General features: G+C 45.5%; 1 pseudogene; it reads right to left on the reverse strand.

Annotated features, from left to right (window-relative positions):
• Positions 1 to 9,596: 9,596 nt before the first annotated feature.
• LOC108517805 (tight junction-associated protein 1-like) lies at positions 9,597 to 11,209 on the reverse strand (annotated as a pseudogene).
• Positions 11,210 to 14,519: the final 3,310 nt, after the last annotated feature.

The following is a 14,519-nucleotide window of genomic DNA, read 5'->3' on the forward strand; positions in this document are numbered from 1 at the left end:
AAAAAAAAAAAAAAAAAAAAAAAAAAAAAAAGAACAGAATGCATTTCTATGGAGTTTTATTTCTCATTCATGAGGCATTATTGATTATTGTATCAATACAGAATATAGAAACTAGTAACATCAACATCAGTTGAAGGGCATTTACTGATGCCAGGGGAATATCAGAATGGCCAATAAACTGCAATCTCAAGTCAGACAAAGAGAAATGAAATATCTGGAATTCAATTGTATATAAATGTAAGTATCCTTAAGATATGTATGGCCCTAAGAATATGAATCAACAGGAAAGGTATTAACATATCTCAAGAACCCATCAACTTCTACGTTCTTTAGAGTGAGGAGAATTACATTACAATATCATAAGATTTTATCAACTCGGATGGAAACTACAGACTTATTATGCAATGTAATAACATTATCCCAGGGAAATGGGCGAAGTCACTGATCACTTACCTCTTGAGGTTATGGAATCACTCTTAAAACAACATAAATGGGGTTCAGGAGGTCCTATTAGGGTCATGAATGAGAATCCAGTTGGCCTCCACGCCTAAATCTTTGGCAGCAAATATCCTCATTGATTTGGTATGATAATTTTTCCCTAGGTGGGATAACATAGAATTAGGTATAGAGATGTTTAAAAGAAGTAAACTAATGTATTTATATGTTTGTGTTAAGAAGGAAGCTCTGTATATCTAATTATATATTCATGATACATGAGAGACTTCACCTTGTGACAGCCATGTAAATATTTGAAATGTGTAATTAATTAACAGTTATGATTTCAAAGTGCAATCTTATTAAATTTTCAGTACTGAAACATCTAAGACCTTTAGGCATGTTATTTTTATAGATTTAATTTTTTACAAGTATTTAGTTCCCAGGCAGATTTGCTTATCAGACCACTAAAATATTAAAAAGGACCACGCTCAAGGTGGGGCAGCTGCTAATGCTGCTTTTTGCACAGATACATGGACTGTCAGCCCTCTATCCTGTCCTCAGGTCCTATCTGCCCCATCCCCACAATGGGGCTTCAGCAAAAGGAACACTGCTTGGACAGTGTTCACTGCTGACAGTTCCTCAGCAGCCTGCCTTCCCTAGCCTGTTTACCATATCCTGCCAGGAATCTTGTGACCTCTGAGTCCTTCCTCCCATCTTAGTCCAAGCCTCCCCTGATAGGGTACCCATAAGTAAAGGGCGGTAGATGATGGAATAAATAGAAAATACCAAATTTATACTGGGATTTTCCAATATAGCCTCTCTCAGTATATGTCAGCTACTCTTTGTGCTACTTGTAATGCAGGAAAATTGCAACAAATGTGACATGGGACACAACTGGAGTTGAAGGCTCTTTACCTGCAAATTGATTTTATTGACTGTTTGCAGGTAGTGGGATACTCCCATGTCTGAGTAGTAATGTGCCTTTTTTTTTTTTTCTGGATGGCCCAAGGCTTTCCTCTGCAATAGAAGGATAATGCTATTACTGATTTTTTTTTTTTTTTATGCTTCAGGAATACATTTTTTTCACTGGAAAATTCCTCTTAATATGAAATCAGACCAAGTCTTCTAGTTTATGGAACAAAATTTTCACCACCTATCTAAAGCTGTGAAAAACAAATTTCAGACACACACTCTTTACCCCCTCAAAACTCTTACAAAGTGGAAGCAGAGGCAAAATGTCTAATATTAAGCAAGGACTAAGTACATTCTGCCATGAAACAGGCCTTAATAAGAGGCCTAAAGCCCTTCAAATTTTGAATGTTTAAAAGAAGTAAACTTCCTGTGGGCTGCAAGTTACTGGACTGTGCACTAAACCTTCATGAGATTGTCCTCTAGCTAGTAGTCCAGCGATTGCCCTCAAATGTTGAAGGATACATTGCAGTCTTAAAGTCAAGAGCTAATGTCTATAGTTCCTTTCAGTATGTGTTCAGGCTACAGACCAACATGGGAATCCACACCAAGATATCCATGTCAGCCAGGGGACTAGGTCTATGCAGGAAATTCCAGAGAACGAACCACCTCAAACTCAGAAGTGCTGGATCCTTCAAAGTTCCCTGGACCCACCTACATACACAGCTGTGTGGACTCCAGACCACCCAACAGAAACATAAACCTAACTGCAAGCTTTTCCCCACCTATGAACCATAGAGCCAAGGATTCAAACCACAACCCCCACCAAAAACAGGGCAAATCTAACTCCTCAGCAAAATCCAGATACAAATTAAGATATTAAAGGCTAGATGAGAACCCTTAGGTTCAAAAGCCCTGTGTCATCTTTAGTCTAGAAGGAATAAGGGAGTCATTTTTGGCACCCATGATTCACTGAGGTAAAGACCACAATGAAGTCTCAATGAAGTGCATGGACAGATAACTCCAGGACTAATTATATGAACTGGGAACCAACTGAGCTAACACCAGCCAAGTCTTCTTAACAGTGCTCACCTTGCTTACTATTGTAGTTTGCCATCATCTACCAGAAAAGTTTCTTTCCTGCATCCCACCATGTTCATCTCCCTGGAATGTTTCTTAAGGTGATAATGAACAAGTGTAACCCTTGGCAAGGCATATTCATAGTCAAGTTCATGTACAGGTAAAAATGTGTGGACTCACAAATCCACAGAGGATGGACTATAAGAGGAAATTAGCTCCTATAATAAAAGACATTGCATGTCAATGATTAGAAGAGAAAAAGTGTCAGCAAAATGAGAGATCCCTAATGTTTCACCAGACAAACACAGTGACCTCCTTTCCTTTTCAAATGAATGTTACCAGTACCACTTTTAAATAACCTTTTGGAGGTTTGTTAACTAATGTCTATTTCTTGCACTTTACTGAATATCACTGGGTTTCACCTTTTCTGGCTGAAGATTACAAAAATACCCATCCCCCACTATCACAAGACAATTCTTGCAACAGGATCTTAGCTTATACTCATGTATAAAAGAGCCTGCAATTTTGACACAAGGATCTAGAGTGTAGTGTGCCCCAGCCTCTAGCTAGTGAATAGTTCTCTACATCTTTGGCATAATACACTTCTTATAAACAGTAAAGAATTAACACTTCTTAAACAGTAAAGAATTAAAAATTCTGAGTCCCCACTCTTTTTTACCACAACAACTTTGAGAAAATTAAGAAAGCTACATTTTGTGCACACCTGAGTTTGGGACTGAGATTCATTGCTGCTGCAGGTGCATATGAACAGAATTTCTAAAGTTGGAAGCATGGGGCAATTCCTACTGGCGGCTTCTATGGGAACCAGGCTACCAAGTCTAAAGAAAGCAAGGTGAGAAAGGAGAGCCAAGACAGAAGCCCAAGGGTGTCTGAAAACACAGATGCACACATAGCAAGGCACGGTGCAGGTAGTTAGAATGTAATGTAGGAGGAGCCTGAAAGATTTAATTTCCTGAGCCAATGAATACAGTACATTTTTAGCTGCTTTCCGCAGACCTAAGCAGGGAAGGCCTGAGACTTGGGGTTGCTTTGGACATGCCTTTCAAATATCTGTTTAACATTAACGGGGTGGGAAAACTGATTTTTTATTAATAAAACAGAGTCATTTAATAATTTACTTTCACTGTGAAGCTATTTTAACAGCATGTTTCCTGCTAGTCTTCATTCATGTTCCCCATTTTCTTTTGCATATTTTGAGCCAATTTCCTGAGAGTCACACTAAAGGATTTTAAAGTTTAATTAATAAATCTTTTGCTGCTATTATCAGCACTATGCCATGCATTATTCGGTGTCAAAATTAGGTGTCAAAATTTCAACTGATTTGGACTGTAAAGTGAGTTTGTGGTAGTGTTGTTTGTTTGGTTTTTCTTTTTAATTTTCACTTGAGGATGTTGTCAGTTTTGGAAAGAGCAGAACCAATTTACACGTCACTAGTTCCGTGAAGTCGTGTATGGAAACCTGAATAAACTGGCACGATATTGCTAGTTTATTCCAGTAATGTTTTAGGGCCCATCTAGATTGGCACTGTGGAAAGCCTTCCAGCTGGCTGCCTCTTAATTGGCTCACTGGATGACTGGCCTGGGTGGGGGAAGAATGCTCCGTGAGGTTAAGGGTATTGCTCAGGAGTGGCCACATCTCCCAGATTGGCCTTATGAAAAAAAAAAAAAAAAAAAACACTAAATTTTCCGGCATATTTCTGCAGTGGGAGGCAAGTGTCCATGACTGCTCCTGTAACTGGTGCTTGTCTCAGTGGACCACATACTGGAGTTGACAGTGGCATTACCATATGCTCAGCACCTCCCTAAATCTGCATTCTCGCCCCTATACATGTAGTGGTACTTTGTGAGAGGAGGAGATGGAGTCACTCAGGCATGGGAGTGAAGGGCAGGCTTGCCACGGAAGAGAGGAGGGATAGAATGCAGTGGGTGTGCATAGAGGAAGCGGGTTACAGTAGATAGGAGGACTTAGCTCCAAAAGCAAATTCATTCCAACTGATCCATTTAATCTAGGCACTAATTGTAACTTTCACCTGTCCTCTGTCATTTTTCAGTGATACTTTGGCATTCTCAGCAAGGAGAGGGGCATGAGCAGAAGCTGCTGCCTAGTTCCTACTCCCACCCAGCTCCTTAGTGATGATATTGTCTGAATCCCTCCACCCAATTCTTTCACAGCGTGGAAATAATCTCAAGTCTCTAAGGGAAATGAAAATCAGATCACTCTCTGGAAAAGTTCAGGAGTTTTGTATAAAGGCCAGGGAATGGGGCATTAATCCTAGGTGGTTAAATGAACTGTTAAAACAAATTGGGTTTTTGGGCTTATTACTGGCCTACACCAAGACACAGTACTTAGTACTTGGGGATAGGAAATATATATATGTGAAAAATGAAACAAGGTCATATGCTAGAAGTTGTAAGAAACTCCCTCATGGATACTTTTGTCTTATGTATGTGGTCCCCAAGACAAATAAAGAAGAGATGATTCTAAAGAGGGAAGGGAGGGTGATTTGAATCTTCTAATTCAGTGTTCTTGACCAGGAATGATCTTATCCCCTTTGGGACATTTGGCAATGTCTAGAGATGTTGTTGGTTGTCACAACTGAGGACTGCCACTGGCACCCAGTGAAGAGGGGCCACTAGCCTTAGCACTCTACAATGCACAGGACAGCCCCCACCACAAGGAATTATTTGGCACAAAATGTCAATAGTGTTGAAGCTGACAAACCCTGGACTAGAGCAATGGTTCTCACACTTCAGGGGGCGTGAGAATCACCTACAGGATTTCTTAAAAACAGTGCTGGGGCCGGGCACGGTGGCTCACGCCTGTAATCCCAGCACTTTGGGAGTTTGAGGCGGGCGGATCACCAGGTCAGGAGTTCGAGACCAGCCTGATCAACATGGTGAAACCCTGTCTCTGCTACAAATACAAAAAATTAGCCAAGCATGGTGGTACACGCCTGTAATCCCAGCTACTCAGGAGGCTGATGCAGGAGAATCACTTGAACATAGGATGTGGAGGTTGCAATGAGCCAAGATCGCGCCACTGCATTCCAACCTGGGCAACAGAGTGAGACTCCATCTAAAAAATAAATTAAATTTAAAAAAATTAGCTGGGCGTGGTGGTAGGCACCTGTAATCCCAACTACTCAGGAGGCTGAGATATGAGAATTGTTTGAACCCGGGAGGTGGAGGTTGCAGTGAGCCACGATTGTGCCACTGCACTCCAGCCTGGGCAACAGTGTTCAATTGTGTACCCCCAAAAAAGAAAAAAAAATAGAGATGGGAATCTCTCTATGTTGTCCAGGCTGGTCTTGAACTCCTGGCCTCAAGCAAGTCTTCCACGTCGGCCTCCCAAAGTGCTGGGATTACAGGAGTAGGCCACAGCGTCCCGCCTGCCCCAAGTTCTAGCTGCTGCAGCTTCTCCACCTGTATTAGGCCCACTTTCCAGAAGAGGAGGCCCAGAAAGTAACAGAGTCAAGAGTCACACTCCCATTGGTAGGACTCCAAGGCTCTTCTGAGACAGGCCAGGACGATGTGACCCCAGGTGGGCACAATCGGCAAGGGACAGCCTGGGAACTCAGTTGCATTCAGCAACAAGCTGGGCAGCTGGACCTGCCAGGATGGGGGCGAACAACACAAAACCAAACTCAACGGAGCCTCTTTCAGANGAGGCAGAGGAGGGATATGTATCAGAGCCTTGGATTTTGAAATCCTACAAAGTTTAACAAAATTGCAGCTTTGCTCTGGTGTATCTCCCGGGCATAGGAAACTTTTAAGTAACCTGCTGCAAGAGCTATTCAAGCCACACCTGGTCCTGAGCAGTTACTATGTCGAGTCTCTTTATATTGGAGTAAACGAAAGATTTAATCCCAATTGGAGCATAGCAAAACCTTATTGAGAACAATCCTAGGGTTATCTTGGACACCTTGCCAATCTACAAGATCCCCTGCCAGAAAAGCTGAGGCAAAGTGGACTCCACTACCAGTTTAAGCCAGAGTGGAGGACCACATAGCCCATGGTTGAGGGAAGTAAAGTTCTGAGGCAATTCACTATTGAAGGCAAATAAAAAGCCGTCCTATATAGACACTCACATACTAAACATTTTCCCCAAAAGGTGGGACATGAAGGAAACCAAATGTATGACTCATGGCAGAGCCATAATTGTATAAATTGCTGCTAAGATAATCCAAGTTACACCTAACTTTTCGGCTCTCAATAAATGTTAGATAGCTTGCTTTGAGCTTGATTTCAGGGTCCAGTTCCCCATTTCACCCCCAAAGGAGTCCTGTTGGCAACTTGGCAATGGAAAGCTAAATTGGATCAGTGGTGAACATGAATCATTATAATAATTCCTTTATATGTGGCGGAGAACAACATCTTGGCCAATAACTGCATCAACAAGAAGCAGAACTCTTCTCTGCCTCTGTCATACCCCCTGAGACTTATATGAAATTTAAGTACTAGTTTATCATATAATGGTGTTCAGTCTAGTTCCACGCATTTCACTCCGGATTTGTGAAGGGCTGGGAGGTGATTTTCGCTTTCAATGGAGACGTGGTCCCCTGAGACCATTAAGAAGACTCTTTCCAAGCCTCGGGAACATAACTCTGGTATCAAGGGAGGAGCCCACAGTGCAATTCAGAAGACATTAAAGCAGGTGTCTTCAAATATCTCTGAGCCTCATTTTCCTCACAGGTATATTAGGACCCAGCTTAGCCTTAGTGAAGCAGGTGAGAGGTTGCTATGTTTAAAGCTGCTTCCTCTGTTTTTTAATTTCCCTCTGCCATTTTCAATCAGGACTTCCTCATTAGCCGGATGGGAAAGTTTGCAGAGCCAAACCTGCAGCAGATTCCCCCAGGCTTTAGGCATAAAAGCGCCTCCCAGGGTAAGGTGACTTGCCACACATTTGGCTGACACCTGCCTATGAAGAGAGACGTCTGAAACCACTTTCCCAGAGCAGCCCTGAAGCAGTCAAGTCAGTGAAGTCTTTAGCAGGCTTTCTTCCTAGTCAGACACAGATCCCAATGCACAGCCCGAGGATGAATTCCTAGTCTAGTAAGCACTTCCAACCTGCTGGTCAAGCCTTTGCTGTCACGACGTGTGGCTTACATACCTCTCAAAATGTGAGGTCAGTTAAAAGGCATAAAGCTGCAAAGTCCCAGACTCTAAGAGGGAGCAGGCCATGCAGTCTAAACTCCGTTTGGACTACAGCATCCCAGATAAAAAGGCATCCCACCTTGGAACACCTCTACTGGGAGGAAGCTCAGCACCCCACGAGGCAGCCTCTTCCACTATTGAACAGATCTAATAATTAAAAGCCCATCCATTTACCCAGTCTCCATCTGCCTCCCAATGTTTCCTGTGGAGCTGCATGGAATATGTCTGCTGATCCTGCTACCTGATGTTGTTTCCATCGTGTACTGGGTCTTAGCAGTTATACTAGATGGTTTGTGAGGGCATGGACCATGTCTCCTGTTTCTTATGCATCACTATGGTGCTGGTGACCAGCTCTAAAATTACTGGGTAGTGTTCTTAGTTGTGCTCAGTATCTTCACTTGTAATCACTGTTTCTTCCCAACCCCGCCCTGTCAAGCCTGAATTATATTGATTCTAACTTTACCCTTCAGCTCATACCAGGGCACTATCATCCAGGGCTAAAGTTCATGGGCATCCTTGAGAAATGCCCACAGTAATGAAAACAATCTGCTCGAACTCCACATCATTCTTCCAACATACATGTGCATGTATGCACGCACACACACCATCAGTCTTTGTACCTAGGTGAATGCAAACACAAATGAACTTTAAGGGCATCCTTGAAAGGGAAAACAAATATAAAATACAATATAGAGTCCGAGGAGGGTGACTGAAAAAGAGGAAGTGAGAGCATATTAGACTTCTTGCCTTAGGGTCTTACCAGCACAACCACAGCCAAGCATCTCTCTCCCGGAGCCATTTGTATCTGTGAGTCAGGTAGAAAGTGCAGAAATGTGGATCCCACCCATGGGAGGCAACCTCCGCCTCCCAGGTTCAAGTGATTCTACTGCCTCACACTCCTGAGTAGCTGGGATGACAGGCATGCACCACCATGCCCGGTTAATTTTTTTAACCAGTAAAATAGTTTGATTTTAAAATAGTCATCAAAGTGAAAATTTCGGCTGGGCATGGTGGCTCAGGTCTGTAATCCCAGCACTTTGAGAGGCCGAGGTGGGCGGATCACGAGGTCAGGAGATGGAGACCATCCTGCCTAACATGGTGAAAACCTGTCTCTACTAAAAAAAAAATACAAAAAAATTAGCCAGGAGTGGTGGCGGGCGCCTGTAGTCCCAGCTACTCAGGAGGCTGAGGCAGGAGAATGGCGAGAACCCGGAGGCGGCGGAGCTTGCCGTGAGCCAAGACGGCGCCACTGCACTCCAACCCGGGCCAAGAGCAAGACTCCATCTCAAGAGAGAAAAAAAAAAGTAAAATTTCCCAAACCTGGGAGTAACAGTCTAGAGCCAGTGTTGGGAGGAGGGGCCAGGCCTCACCCAGAGCCCAGCTTGAGACCCCTGAACCCCACCCTCCCTTCCAGAGGGAGGGAGGAAACAGCTGAGGAGAGCCCTGAGTCGGTCCTCTCCCTCATCCCTGAGGCCAGCTGTGCTGGGCCCCTTGAGGCTAACAGCTCAAGCAGAGGACTGGGGGGAAGGGAAACAGGTAGGAAACAGAAATTAGAGGTTAATAACTCCAATAACATCCACCGCCAAAAAAACAAAATAACTTGACTATGAAAGGACGATGGAAGATGAATACTGATAAACTCTTCAGCTCCCCAGAACAGCCCAGTCTGAGCTTGGTTGGGCTGATTGGAGGAAAGGTCTTGAGACCCAACTGCATGTTACCTCTGGAGAATAAATATTCTAAGAAAAGGGGAAAACCATGAGGCAAGCCTCTGTGGTCAAAGTCAACTCAGCTGACAGGCCTGGTGCGGCCCACTGCCCGACCCCACTCACACAGGGAACAGTTGTGCAGGCCTGGATAGAGAAGAGGTCAAGGGCTTGGACTGGGGACCCTGAGCTGCCAAGGTGTGGGGCCTCCTTGCAGTTCCCATGCAGCAATGGCAGGAAGGCCAGCAGAGGCCCTGGTAGAGCTGGTTGCCCTGCCCCTGGGCCTGGATCAGGCTGTCTTTGCAGTGCAGGTGGTGAACCTCCATTCTTTTGGGGCTGCGCTGGGGGTAGCTGGAGCTGGGGAGTGGCCAGGTCCTGCCCTCAGTGTGGGAAGTGCCAGGACCCTCCTCTGTGACATTGTTAATGAGCAGCAGGCTCTGACGCTCTTCCTCAGGGCTGATGGGCAGGTTCAGCTCTTCTTCTTCCTCTCTGGGAAAGCCAGAGTCAGGTTCCCTGGGAAGCAAAAGCCTACTCTCTTTGGTTCGGGGAGAAGGTGCCTGGACCACCTCATCTCTGTCAGCAGGGCTATGGGCAAAATGGCGCTGCAGCTCAGGGAGGGCGTCACATTCAAAGGCTGTACCCTGAGCCACAGCAGCAGGTGGCGGAGTATGGTCCACAAATGCCCACTGCCAGCTGGCCAGCAGGTCCTCTTCAGAGGTGACAGACCTGGCTGGGGCACTGAGTGTTGGGGGCACTGAGCTGGGCTGGTGGTTGGGTGAGGCCTAGGCTGAGGCAGGGGTGCTGGGCACTGGGCTGGGGTAGGCCCACTCACTCCCCTCCTCCACCAAGCTCAGTGAAATGGCCTGGCGGGTCACGTAAGTGCAGTTGGGCAGGGGGCTGTTGCAGGGGATCCAAACCTTATCCTTGGAGAGCTCTATTACCCTGCAGCCAGGATACAGTGGGTGTGGTGGAGATGGGGTGGGGTAGGAGCTCAGCTTCTCAAAGGCTGGCAGGGGCAGCTCTTCCTCCGGGAAGCCCCCAGCAGTACCCAGAGAGTGGCACTCCCCATTGGGTTGGGGGGTGGGGCTGCCAGGAGCCGGGGTACTGGCTGGATTACCTGGGGCACCCTCACTGATGTCCACATGCACAAAGACATCTTCAGCCACGGGGCACCCAGCGCTGCTTGACTGGGCTGAATTCAGCAGTAGAGACTCGGGATTCTGTAACACTCGGGCAATGACCAAAGTAGGCACCACAGCTGCTGGGGCTAGGCTGGGAGCAGGACCCGGGCTGGCGGCCTCTTGACCACTACGCAGATGTTTCCGAACCACATCCTGTAGCTCACAGGGCAGATGGGAGAACTCATAGTTTTGGAAGTGGGACTTGTTGCACTTGAGGAGCTGCACAGCCAGGCTGCAGTCCCCCTGGTACCGCTCGTTGAGCTCCTCCAGCTTGTTGACAGTGTTCTTGGCATCCAAGCAGCTTGTTGGTCAGTTCCACGATCTCCCAGTTCAGCGTCTGCCTATCCATCTCAGCCTTCTTGATCAGTGTGTGCAGCTTGTCCTCCAACTCCTGGTTGGTCTGCTGGGAAGCCATGTAGCTGTTCGACAGCCTGCAGAACTTATCCTTAAACTTGTCCAGCTCCTCGTGGCTCTGGTCCAGCTCCAGCTCCAGGCAGTCCTGCCCAATTTCCAGCTCACATTCCAGCACCTCAGTGCATCACGTGGCCGAGGCCAGGCGCTGACGAAGCTCTTCATTATCCTCTTGCGAAAGCTTCATGCTTTCCAAGTCAGTCAGTGATTCCTCCTGCTCAAACCCGGATCCGGGAATTTCCAGTCGCAGCTCCCGATGCTCTGGTGGTGTCTTAGGGTAGGGCTTCTTAGCAGGGGCTGCACTGGTCATTTTGGGAGGTGACACCTCCTCCACCTGCATCTGTTTGTCGGCAGCTCTTTCTTTTCCACTGTCCGGGAGTTAGCCCCCAGCTCTCCGCATCCCACGGCCCCTCCACTTCCTTTAGCCAACAGCTCCTTCTACTGTTGCCAGCTGCGTTCAGGCCGCCATCTTGCTATGGGGCAGGCCGGGTAGTGGCCAGGGCTGTGGGAATCCCCACGCACTTGGCGCCTCGCGTCATCGGGGGCGGGGCCCCTTTGTAATTGTTAAACATATGTATGTTTTGTCTCCTCCTGTAGACTGCAGTCACCTTAAAAGCAGGGGCTGTGATGGTTATACTTCTGCATTTACTTCAAGGCCTGGCATAAAAAGGAGCACACAGCCAGGGCTTAATTAAATAAACGTTTGGTTTAGAAACATCTAGAACTGAAGACTAGCAGTGAGTCAGGTAGACAGCTTAACCTAAGATCCTTGCATTATTAAGAGTTTTTTGAAACACTAATTGCAAAGCATGCATCATCATAGTGTGATGGAACCCCCTTGGCAAAAGATGCCCAAATCCTCTCTTTTTGCAAACCCAAGACACACAACCTGTTGCTCAGTATGCTGTTTTTCACACACAAAGTTCCATCTGGGCACATCCTGGTGGTCCCTTGTCAGTGTGGCCCCTGTGAGCTGTGTCTCCAGCAGTGGGGATGGGTTTGGCTGAGCCATCCACAATCCTATACTTGGAACACAATATTTGTGAATATTACAGATGAGGCTAGAAGCATAGCTTGGAGAGAAATGCCCACCTTCACCAGAAACCTTGCAAAGTTCTCTTGAAGAATCGCCTGGTTTCTAACGGCCTTCCTATAGCAAGAAGGAAATGAACACATTGTGTAAGAGTTTTTGTATATGACTGGCATGATAGTGTGACAAGTCCTGATAAGACTTCCTCAAGCATTGTGAGCATCTGTGTGTACAGAACATGGCTCCCAAGGACATGAAGTAGGTGGGATAGGCAACGATCTGTGTACTGCGAACATGCCTCGAGGACTTTTGTACATCCTCTACCTGGTCTGGTCTCTTCCTCCCACCCCTCGTTACTAGGTCCTTCTCAGTCTTCAGGCCTCAGCCTAAATGTCACCATCTCTAAGAGATCTATAAGGAAAGCTCCCTTACCATTATTCTTCATTTCCACTTGCTTTCACAGCATTTCCCATAATTTGTAATTTTAAAGATATATTTATTAACTCATTTTGTCTGTATCACCATACTTAGAGTTTAATAAACTCCAGTGAAGACAAGGCCACCCATGCCTGTTTCACCCACCTACTGTATCCCGCACAGGACTTGGCAGTTAGTACTCCAAAAATTCTTGGAATAAAGTATTATAAGACCATGTGACAGAACGGAAAACACAGAGAATTTCAAGTCAGCTGAACTGGGCTCCAGTTGCAGTGTGGTCATTTCCTAGCTGTGTGATGTCAGACAAATCACTTAACCTCTCTGAGCCTCATTTTTCTCATTCTTATCTGAATTAATATCACCTACCTCATAATGCTTCTTGGGGGGGGGAATAAAATAATTAATGAGAAAGTATTTGGTAGAGTCCTGAACAGACATGAATTATTTTGGTATTATGAAAGATGCCTGAAATGGTACCCCTGCTTTGTCTCTAGGATGTCCTAGAAGCACCTGAAAACTGTACCATCAGTCACACCTTTGGATTAATGCTATGGAAGACACACATTACATTGAAAACTATTGTGTATCTTTAATATGGGCATTTGACCTTATCATTCACCTGTTGTATTAGTCCAGTCTCACACTGCTATAAAGAAATATCCAAGTCTGGGTAATTTATAAAGGAAAGAGGTTTAATTGACTCAGTTCTGCATGGCTGGGGAGATCTCAGGAAACTTACAATCATGACAGAAGGCAAAGGAGAAGCAGGCACCTTCTTCACAAAATAGCAGGAGAGAGATGTGAGAGTGCAGGAAAAAACTGCCACTTTTAAAACCATCAGATCTCGTGAGAATTCACTCACTGTCACAAGAACAGCATGGGGGAACCACCCCCATAATCCAATCACTTCCCTCCCTTGACATGTGGGGATTACAGGTCCCTCCCTCAACACGTGGGGATTATAATTCAAGATTAGATTTGGGTGGGGGCACAGAGCCAAACCACATCAGCTGTCTTAGCATTGACTTAGCTGGGAGCAGGGCCCAGGCTAAGCGATTTCAGGAAAGGGGTGATGGGAAGAGAATCTTGAGATGCCTTAAGCTTACAAGACTTTTAGAGAGTAAATGTAGGCCAGGAGAGGGGCAACAGCATGGTGGGGACAGGTGGGCGCCTGGTGAGGCCTAGGGGAAGTCAGAGTTGTTAGGCAGAGGAAAGACATAGAAAGGGAGGTGGAGGGGTCAGCTACAAACTTTCTCTACTTGGCCTGTGTGTATATCAAATGCACTTAACTTCACAGAAACCATGTATGTGCATTGGAGAGAGGGGAGGAAAGCCAAAGAGCAGGAAACGGACACCAAGGGAACTGTACTTAATCATAATAACCATTAGTATTGACTTTGGTGCCATCTTAAAGGAGCCATTTGTTATAAGAACCAACAGTCAAAACCCCAAGCCAGTCAGGCTTTGTCTTATGAGCTCTAAAAATAATGGTATTTTGCTGTTCATCTGTTTTAATTTTCCAAATTCAAATGCAATTTGAAATCAATTCAAAAATTGATTTCTTTCTTCTGAACAAAGAGACATTAAAAGGAGAAAGGAAGGAAGGAAGAAAAGAAGACAGGCTAGGCTTTTAGTGACTCACATAAAATACCCCAAAAGCAGGATCCCAAAGCAGTAATTATTTCCCTACCTAAGAAGTATGAAAGGAAAATGGGTGAGAATTATGACCACACGAACAATATATAAAACCTCTCTAGAGCCGGGGCCAGCAAATCACTTACCTGCAGTTTCACCAACAACATATAAAAGCAGAAAGAAACACAGTTAAGGTCAACTGGCTCCTGGTTTTTAAAGTACCACCTCATTTTAATCAGCTCCCCATGCTCGTCTGCGTCTCCAGCTGGAAAACCGGCTAAGAGAGATTAGAGTTGTTTGCTCCTTTTTAAGCAGCTTCAAAACAAAGTGGAAACAGTTGAGTGATCTTGCAGTTAAGACAGCTTGGAAAAGGTCAGCAGATTATTTTCCAGCCAGGCCTTTTGAGGGTGTCTGCATTTAGGTGGAGTCACCACAATTCAAGTTCTGCCACTCTACCTTACAAGATCTTGGTTCTGTCAATTTCCATAGCCTCAGGGCACTGATACAATAGCAAAAC

This window comes from Rhinopithecus bieti, unplaced genomic scaffold (genome assembly GCF_001698545.2).
Source record: "Rhinopithecus bieti isolate Rb0 unplaced genomic scaffold, ASM169854v2 scaffold_42608, whole genome shotgun sequence".
In the NCBI taxonomy this organism is placed as follows: domain Eukaryota; kingdom Metazoa; phylum Chordata; class Mammalia; order Primates; family Cercopithecidae; genus Rhinopithecus; species Rhinopithecus bieti.